Genomic DNA, 9,910 nt, shown 5'->3' on the forward strand with positions numbered 1-9,910 from the left:
GCTTGAACACCAAATGAGGAGAATTGGAATATTTCCTCAAGTATCATTTCCAAGTGTGTGATAACATCTTTCCTTTATTCTAACCATTTTAGCAAAGACCCTTTCTGCAGTGTAAGCAGGGAAATTCCTAAAGTACTCTGCCAGTGGGTGATGAGGTGGAATGATTAGTACAGGGTTAAACAATTTATTACCATTTTATAAAAGTATATATATGTATATACACAAAGGCTTAAAAGAGATTCAACTGTTTTCTCAGTAGCCCCAAATGAATCAGTAGCTAAGTATGTGAAAGTTTGAAATTCAGCTCCCTAATTACCCATGAAACCATATGCCCTGGTGAGTTAACCTCAAAAATGATCTGAGTCGTACTAATAAATGTAAACACTGATAAGAACACTATGAAAACAGCAGGACAGGTCAGAGGTAAAGCCATTTATAGCTAGACAAGTAACAATAGGCCCACCGAGCACTTTTTCAAGGTAATTGATTTCAGGAAATAACGAGTGGGCGACAACTAATTGCAACCATCAAAGATTGTGGTTGGTCCTGCCCTTGTGAATTTCAGATGGCACATAGATTACAATTCTCAGGGATGACATCTAGAAATGTAAACTGTGTCCTGCTCATTCTTTAAATAGAAAAAAAAATCAAGGCATGGACACCATTAATTTACTTTCTTCTAAACTATGCTATATAAACACACACAAATTCCAGGACAGATACTGCATACAAAATTGCCACGGAGTCAATTCCAACTCATAGCACCCGTGTAAGCAAGAGTAGAAATGCCCCATAGTGTTTCCAAGGCTGTAAACCTCTGCAGAAGCAGACTGCACATTTTTCTCTGGCAAAGTAGGCTGGTGGGTTCAAACCACTATCCTTTTGGTTAGCAGCCAAGTACTTAAACCGGTGCACTCTTAAATCCTTCCTAGTCATCTTGTATTAAGTGTAGGTGGTCATGAAATTATTGTTCTAGGAAACTAATTTTCTTTTTCATCTGAATTTTCCAATGAGTGCTTCTCAGAAACATCTGCTTCAGTGTTCCCTGATTGATGGGAATCAAGCATTTGATCTAAGTTCTATGATGAAGAAGTCCTTCTATTTTGCAATAAATCTATTTGCCTCAAATTAACCTGAGATGACTGCCATCTGTTTCAGGAGCAAAGCAGCAGTGATTTCATTCTTCCAAACATTCATTCTGATGCCAGCCATTGTTAAAAGAGGACATTGCATTTTACAAAAGAGTTCAGTAACTACTTGTCATCAGATACAGCCATCTTGCACATTGTTATACAAACGGAAAATTCTTACTGCTGTACTACTAAACAATTATTAATGAAAGGAAGTACAATGGAACACTTCAAGTCACCCCAAGATTAAACTTGTATTTGGGGTTTGTCTGATGACCATTGGCCATGACCACCCATCTGGGGATATTCCAAGAAAACTCTGCTGCTGAATATTATTAACGGTAAATGACAAAGAATTTTCGTTTGGAACCAAAAGAACATCTGGAGGTGATTAAAAGTAGAGAATTTTCCCTCCAAATCCTGCTTGCCAAAGTTAGAACCAACCACCCAGAAACCATGGCCCTCATGCTAACTTAATGTTTATGTTTCATAAAAAAATTATTTCAATGATTTACATCTTGCTTTCCATGGCACCATTCCCATGGTTACTGCTTCTCATCTCAATGTGTCCTCTGTCTGCTCAAGAGTATGCTTCATCTCTCAGGTCTGGGATGAAGGCTTTCTGGGGAACGATTTCAGATACTTTGTTAACATCTACTAGACCATTAGGAGTCTGAAGACCATGCCATCTGGAGATAAATGAGGAGAAAAGTAGGATGCAAGACTCAACACTGAAAATAAAATTACTATATTAGAGTTTGCTTTTAAATATCAAATAAATTATAATATGTAATAAAAACAACTTCATGGAAAGTTATGTCATTTCAGCTGTGTAAACTTTCCATTTCCTGCCATGACAAGTGACCACAGTTTAATGGCTTGAACCATCACCTATGTATTATCTTCTAGTTCTAGAGGCCGGAAGTCTGAAATGGATCTCCAGATTGAAATGAAGGTATCAAAAGTGCCATTTTCCTTCCTAGAGGCTCTAGGGGGAGTCACTGCAAATTATGCAATACATCGTTTGATTTATTGACAGATGTTTCCATGAGCACTGATTGTGGATCCAAGCAAAATGAAGTCTTCCACAACTTCAGTATTTCTCTGCTTATCATGATGTTTAATATTGGTCCAATTGTGAAGGTTTTTATTTTCTGTTCATTGAGGTTCAATCCCTACTGAAGGCTGAAGTCTTTGCTCTTCATCAGTATTTAAGTCCTCTTCACTTCCAGCAAGAAAAGTTGTGTCATCTGCATATTGCAGGTTGTTGATGAGTCTTCCTCTGATCCTAGTGCCATGTTCTTATAATCCAGCTTCTCAGCAATTATTTGCTCAGCATGCCGACTGAATAAGTATGGTGAAAGGATACAATCCTGATACACCCCTTTCCTGATTTCATATCATTCAGTATCCTCTTGTTGTGCTCAAATCACTGCCTTTTGTTCTCTGTACATGTTCCTCATGAACACAACGAAGTGTTTTGGAATCCCCATTCTTCTCACTGCTAACTATAGTTTGTCATGATCCACACAGTTGAATGACTTTGCATAGTCAATAAAGCACAAGTCAACATCTTTCTGATATTCTCTGCTTTTAGCCAAGATCCATTTGATGCCAGCAAGCATATCCCTCATTCTACTTTCTCTTTTGAATTTGGCTTGAATTTCTTATAGCCCTTGCAATTGTCTTTTTAATTACCTTCAGCAAAATTTTACTTGCATGTGATATTAATGATATTGTTTAATGATTTCCAAATTCTGATGGGTCATCTTACTTTGGAATGGACACAAATATGGATCTCTTCCACTCAGTTCACCAGGTGGCTATTTTACACATTTCTTGGCATAGGTTAGTGATTGCATGCCTCCTACACTGCATCAGTTTATAGAAACATTTCAGTTTGTATTTTGTCAATTCTTAGAGCCTTGCTTTTTTCTGCAATACTTTTAGTGCATCTTGGACTTATTCCTTCAATACCATTAGTACTTGATCATATGCTACCTCTTGAAATGAATGAACATCGACCAATTCTTTTTGGTACAATGACTCTGTGTATTCCTTCATCTTCTTTTGATGCTCTTTCCATCAATCACTATTTTTGTCCATTGTTGTTGCTGTTGTTACTAAGTGCCATTAAGTCAGTTCCAACACATAGCAATCCTGTATGTGGTTTCTGAGGCTGTAAATCTTGCGGGAGCAGAAAGTCTCGTTTTTCTCCCTCAGAGTGGCTTGTAGGCCCAAACCATAGACCTTGTGGTTTGCAGTCCAGTACTTATTTATCATATGCAATATTGCAACCCAAGGTGTGAATTTTTCTTGAGCTCTTTGAACTTTGGAAACTCTGAGTATGTTCTTCCCTTTTGGCGTTCTAACTTCAGATCTTTGCACATTTCGTTATAATACTTAACTTGTTCTTCTTGAGCTGCCCTTTGAAATCTTCTGTTCAACCCTTTTATATCATTATTTCTTCCAGACATTTTAGCTTCTCTTTGTTCAACAGCAAGTTTCAGAATCTCTTCTGACATCCATTTCAGTTTGGTTTTTTTTTCCCTTTCCTGTCTTTTTAACAACTTTTTACTTTCTACGGGTGTGATGTCTTCATGTCCTCCCAGAACTCCTCTTGTCTTCAGTCATTAGTACCTAATGCATCAAATCTTCTCTTGAGATGGACTCTAAATTCAGGTAGGATATACTCAAGATCATATTTTGGCTCTCGTGGCTTTGTTTTAATTTTCTTCAGCTTCAGCCTGCATTTGCATATGAGCAATTGATGGTTTGTTCCACAGTTGACTTCTGGCCTTGTTGTCAGAAGTCATATTGTCCCATATATGTAGACAATTGTCCCACATATGTGGACAGTTTGATTTCTGTGTGTTTTATCTGGTAAGATTCACATGTATAATCACCTTTTTTTTTTTAACTGAAAAAAATATATTTGTAATGAATAAGTTACTGGACTTGCAACATTCTATCATATGATCTCCAGCATCATTTCTATCACCAAGACCATATTTTCCAACTACTGATCCCTTAGATTCAATCTTTCCCATTACAAGCACCAGTAAATTAACAATGTATCTTGATTACATGTTTAATCAATATCTGAATGAAGAAGACGATGGTGGTAGTGTGCTGTGGAGTCGGTTCCAACTCATAATGACCCTGTACAGATTTCTGAGGCTGTAAATCGTTACAGGAGCAGAAAGCCGCATCTTTTTCCTGCGGAACCAGTGGGTTTTTTTTGTTTTTGAACTGCTGACCTTGAGGTTAGCAGCCCAATTCATAACCACTATGCTACCAGAGCTCCTTGAAGAAGATGGTTTGTTGTTGTTGTTGTTAAGTGCCATCGAGTCAGTTCCGACCCATAGCGACCCTGTATAAGGTTTTCCAAGGAGCAGCTGGTGAGCTTGAACCACCAACCTTGCAGTTCAAACTGGTTTTGCAGTCCGGTGCATTAACCCACAGCGCCACACCAGGACCCCGAAGAGTATGGTAGTAGTATTAAAATGCCATCAAGTCAGTCCCGACTCGTAGCAACCCTGTATAACGTCTCTGAGGAGCAGCTGATGGGTTTGAACTGCCAACCTCATGGTTATCAATCCAGGACTTACCCTACTTTATTTATCGCTGGATTTAGTGGTTGGTGGGTAAATTGGGTAATAGTCATATTAACTGATCTTTCTTGTAGGCATTTGGATATTATCTTGTCACAGATAGCATTGTACTTCAAGATAGATCTTTGACAATGAATGCAACACCATGTCTCTTCAATTTGTTGTTCTTGGCTCATGAACCATATGATTATCAGATCCAAAATGGCCAATACCAGTCCATTTCAGCTCACTAACGCCTAAGAGATTGATCTTTATGCATTCTATTTCATTTTTACAGCTTTCAGTTTTCCTACATTCATACTTCATGCATTTAACTTTCTGATTGTTAATGGATATTTGCAAGTGTTTCTTCCGATTTTGAGTCATGCCACGGATCAGCACAGGAAGGCCTTTGCTCCACCCCCATCATTAAGGTCAATTCTACTTTAAGAAGCAGCTCTTTCCCAGTTGTATTCTAAGTGCCTTACTACCTGAAGGGTTCATCTACTGGCACTATATCTGACAATGTTCTGTTGCTAGTCCTAAGGTTTTCAGCGGTTGACCTTTCTGTAGTTGTCTGTCTCACCTTCTTTCTAAATTCAATATCTTCTTGTTGTTGGCAAGTGCTGTCAAGTCGGTTCCAACCCATAGAGACCCTGTATAGGGTTTCCAAGGAGCAACCAGTGAGCTGGCAGTCTGGCGCATTAACCCACAGCGCCGCACCAGGACTCCTAAGTTGAGTGTCTTAGGGGGACATTATTCTGCTCATTACAACCTTTTTCCTAACTCCAAGTAGTAAAGAGATTTGAAAATTAGGATTGGATTTAGAGACATCTGTGGTCCTGCCTTCAGGATCCCAAGATTACCAATGAGTTTTCTCAGCCCTGGGAATTCCTCATCTTTCTTAGGCCTTACTTCCCCTTTCAGAGTTTGCAGAAATTGTGTCATTACAACACTTCACATTCCCCAAATATCATTTTCCCAGCACAATTTAAAAGGTAAATGTGACAGACATCAACCTTATCATTCTTTTTGTTGTTGTTGTTGCTAAGTGCCATGAAGTGTGTACTGATACATAGCGACCCTGTTAGGGGTTCCAAGGAGCAGCTGGTGGGTTTCAACTGCTGACTTTATGGCTAGCAGTCTAGTGCTTATCCTACAGCCACACCAGAATTAGCTTTCTTCCTAGGAAACAGGAGAGACAGAAGTTTTCAATGTAATGTGTTATGTGCAACCATTTCACTAGTCCAGAATTATACCCATGGCTGAAAAGTTTTCCATTTTAAAAGCTATTATGAAGGTAACTCACAAAGTACTCCTACTTTTCATATTCATGCATGCACAAGCTAATGCCAAACAAATGTGTTTAAATATGGCGTCGTGATCAATGGATAACTGAAAACAACGTCTCGCAGCGAAACACTTGTCTTAGTCTCATTGCTGTTGATAAGTGTCATTGAGTCGGTTCTGAATCACAGCGACCCTGTACAGGGTTTCCAAATAGTAGTTGGTGAATTTGAACTGCCAACCGTGAGATTCAAACGAACCTTGTGGTCCAACGCTTATCTTACAGTACCACACCAAGACTCCATCACATTGTTGTTGTTGTTATGTGCTGTGGAGTCAGTTCCAACTCATAGTGACCATGCACAGGGTTTCTGAGGCTGTAAATCTTTATGGGAGCAGAAAGCCTCATCTTTCTCCCGCAGAACAGCTGGTAGTTTCGAACTGCTGCCCTTTAGTTGGCAGCCCGACTCATAACCACTACGCTACCGGAGCTCGTTCACATTAGGGTGCCTTAAAAAATAAATCCAATCAAACAGTGGCTTCTGAGGAGATCTGCTCTTGGGCCATTTCAATTCAAGGTAGAGAGGTCAACTCGGAAGGTTACAACAAATGCTTTTTGGGATTCCAAAGGGTCATCTTGATAGCTAGGACAGAGGAAAATCATGGAAGTTTATTACGAAGAAGTTTTGCAAATATTGAAAACTGCATCGGTGAGAAAAAGGCCAGGAATTTTACACTAAGGAATTTTTTCCATCTTCACAATGCATCAGCTCTGCCTTCTTGGAGTGTAGCAAGGGCTCTGGTATGAGAATTTCACTGTGAAACTGTATCCCATCCACCCTACAGTTCTGATCTTGCCTGTTCAGACTTCTTTTTGTTTCTCAAACACAAAGAACATTTCAGAAGAACATGATTTGAGTCCTTCAAGGTTGCCAAAACTGCCACTTTGATATGGTGTAAATAGAAGAGCACAGACTTCTTCAGGCAAGAGTTTTCAAGATTGTGAGTTTTTGTTTCCTTTTCCCCAAGATTATGGGATTTATTAGGGAAGTAACAGGTTACAGCTTAGGTTCAGACTGCTCAGGATATAGGACAACCTCTGCTAAGACACGTCCACAGATATGCCCTCTCTGGCCCTTGGCCTCTCAGCCGGACATCTGCACTGATCAGGCAAGTATTACAAAGCTCTGTTGACTCTGCTGATTAAGTACCTAGACGCACCCAACTCTTCTGGCAAGCTTCCTGTCCGAAGGTCCTGAGCTTTCACACTTTGTGGGCGGCACAGCCCACCACTCTTGTGCCAGTCTCTCAATTCTTCTGCCTCTGTTGCCCCCTTTTTTCCATTGCTGCTGCTTCTTACCATATCTCCTTGCCTTTGGTATCACAGCTCTCCATCTCCTGGATCAAGGAGATTTGACGCAAGGGTCTTGGGACATGCTCCACTCTGGCTCTCCTTTCTTGATGGTAGTGGGATCCCCATTAAGGCTGTGACCTTATGGAAGCAGAATACCAGGCCAATCTCCCACAGGGCCTCTTTCAAAAGTTTGAGCTGCCAACCTTTCAGCTAGTGGTCCAGCATTGAACTGTTTGTGCCACCTAAAGACTCACATCCAACTTTATCCTGTGTATTTATACACTATAATGAGATATCACTCTATTATGTTGTTGTTGTTATTAAGTGCCATCGAGTTGGTTCTGACTCCGAGTGACCCTGTATAGAGTTTCCAAGGATCAGCTGGTGAGTTTGAACCACTGAGCTTGTGGCCAGTAGTCCTGAACTCCAGATTTATTGTTGTTAAGTACCGTGATTTACTCCAGATTTATTGTTGTTTTTGTTAAGTACTGTGGAGTTGGTTGTGACTCATAGAGACCCTGTATAAGGTTTCTGAGGAGCAACTGGAGTGTTTGAACCACTGACCTTGCGGTTCAAACAATTTTGTGGTCCAGTGCTCATTGGTGTTAAGTACTGTGGAGTCGGTTTCAACTCATAGTGACTCTGCACAGAATTTCTGAGGCTGTAAATCTTTACAGGAGCAGAAAGCCTCATCTTTCTCCTGAGGAACAGCTGGTAGTTTCGAACTGCCAACCTTGAGGTTAGCAACTCGATTCGTAACCACTATGCTACCAGAGCTCCTTCCAGTGCTTATAGGAAACTCTAAATAATGGTGTTTTATTTTAAGTATAAAATACTAATTGAAAGTTTAAACTGCCCTTACTCAGAATTTGTGGAAGTGTAGATGTGCTAATATAATGTGTATAGCACACATTTCCCCCCTAAATTCTCTCATAACGTGGTTTGTGTGCACCAGAAGGCATGTAACAGCCATGGCGGGCACACAGGCTCTCAGGTCTGTATTTCCTACGCATGTCTGAGAAACCCCAGAGCTGAAGTTCATGTGTCCGATGTGTAAATAGTTGCTGTTGCTTCCCAAGCTCACACCACGACTTTGGCTGATCTTCCACAGAAGCCATCTCTTCTACTTTGGGAACTATTGGTTTACTCATGCTTTTTAATGACTGGGAGCCCAGCCCAAGTTACAGCCTAGATCACGCTTACAAATGCATTACACAATATCAGCATGTGTTCAGGGATGATTTGACGGGTCATTTTCTGTCTTTAAGCACATGGCTCTTATTGGCATGAACATGCCTCCAGCACTTCAAGTGAGCAAGCTCTTCAGTAGGCACGATCTATCTCTAGGCCTGCTGGGTAACACAACCAAACCGTCCCACAAGATGACTAAACAAGTTAAAGATAGAGATTATTGGTCCCTTGTCTACATCCCAGGCCCTGTGCTAAGAGTCTTCAGAGTATTAGCTCATTTAACCTTACAAACTCTATAAAATGTGTTCTATTAGTCACTGACTTACCAATCTCTCATACTGTACACAAAAACCAACCCTAAATGGGCTTGACTGCAAAAGCTAAAACCACAAAATTCTTTGAAGAAAATACACGGATGGAGGTGTGGGACCTAATTTTTAAGGCTAGTGTATCAGATATAACCACAAAAGAACAAACAACAAAGACAATACAGATACATGGTGGTGGTGGTAGTGGTGATGTGCCGTGGAGACGGTTCCCACTCATAGCGACCCTGTGTAGGGTTTTTGAGGTTGTAAATCTCTATAGGAGCAGAAAGCTTCATCTTTCTCCCACAGAACCTCTGATAGTTTCAAACTGCAGACCTTGAGATTAGCAGCCTGACTTGTAACGACTGCACTACCAGAGCTCCTTAAACACATCAGTAGGATCTCATGAAAATGAAATACTTTGTTCATCAAAAGTCTTCATTGAGAAATGAAGACAATCTACATATTAGGAGAACATTTTTAGGAATGACCCCCACTCATCTGTCAGTGTGTCGTACTGTGCTGGCTTGCATGTTGCTGTGATGTTAGAAGTTATGCCACTGGTATTTTAAATATCAACAGGGTACAACCATGGTGGACAGGTTTCAGCTGAGCTTCCAGACTAAGACAGACTAGGAAGAAAGAGAGACAGACTACTTCTGGATATTTTTTGTTGTTGTTAAGTACCATCTAGTCAGTTCTGACTCAGCGACCCTGTATAGGGTTTCCAAGGAGCTGCTGGTAGGTTTGAACTGCCAACCTTGTGGTTCCCAGTCCAGTGCTGATCCTATTGACTATACTACAAACACCAGTAAAACACTGTCAGATAGCATCAGAATAATGCAAATTGAAAATGGTGAATAGCACCAGACTGTTGTCAGATATAATACCAACAGATGAGCCTCTCAGGTTGGAACAAAATAGGACTGGGGACAAGCTGCTTCCTGAAAGCAAAGTTGTCCATGATCATGGGAATGGGATGGGACACAACTCAGAATGAGGAAAAGTACTGATAGCATCCATTAATAATTGAAACATGGAATGTGT

Source organism: Chrysochloris asiatica, unplaced genomic scaffold (assembly GCF_000296735.1).
Source record: "Chrysochloris asiatica unplaced genomic scaffold, ChrAsi1.0 scaffold00258, whole genome shotgun sequence".
NCBI lineage: Eukaryota > Metazoa > Chordata > Mammalia > Afrosoricida > Chrysochloridae > Chrysochloris > Chrysochloris asiatica.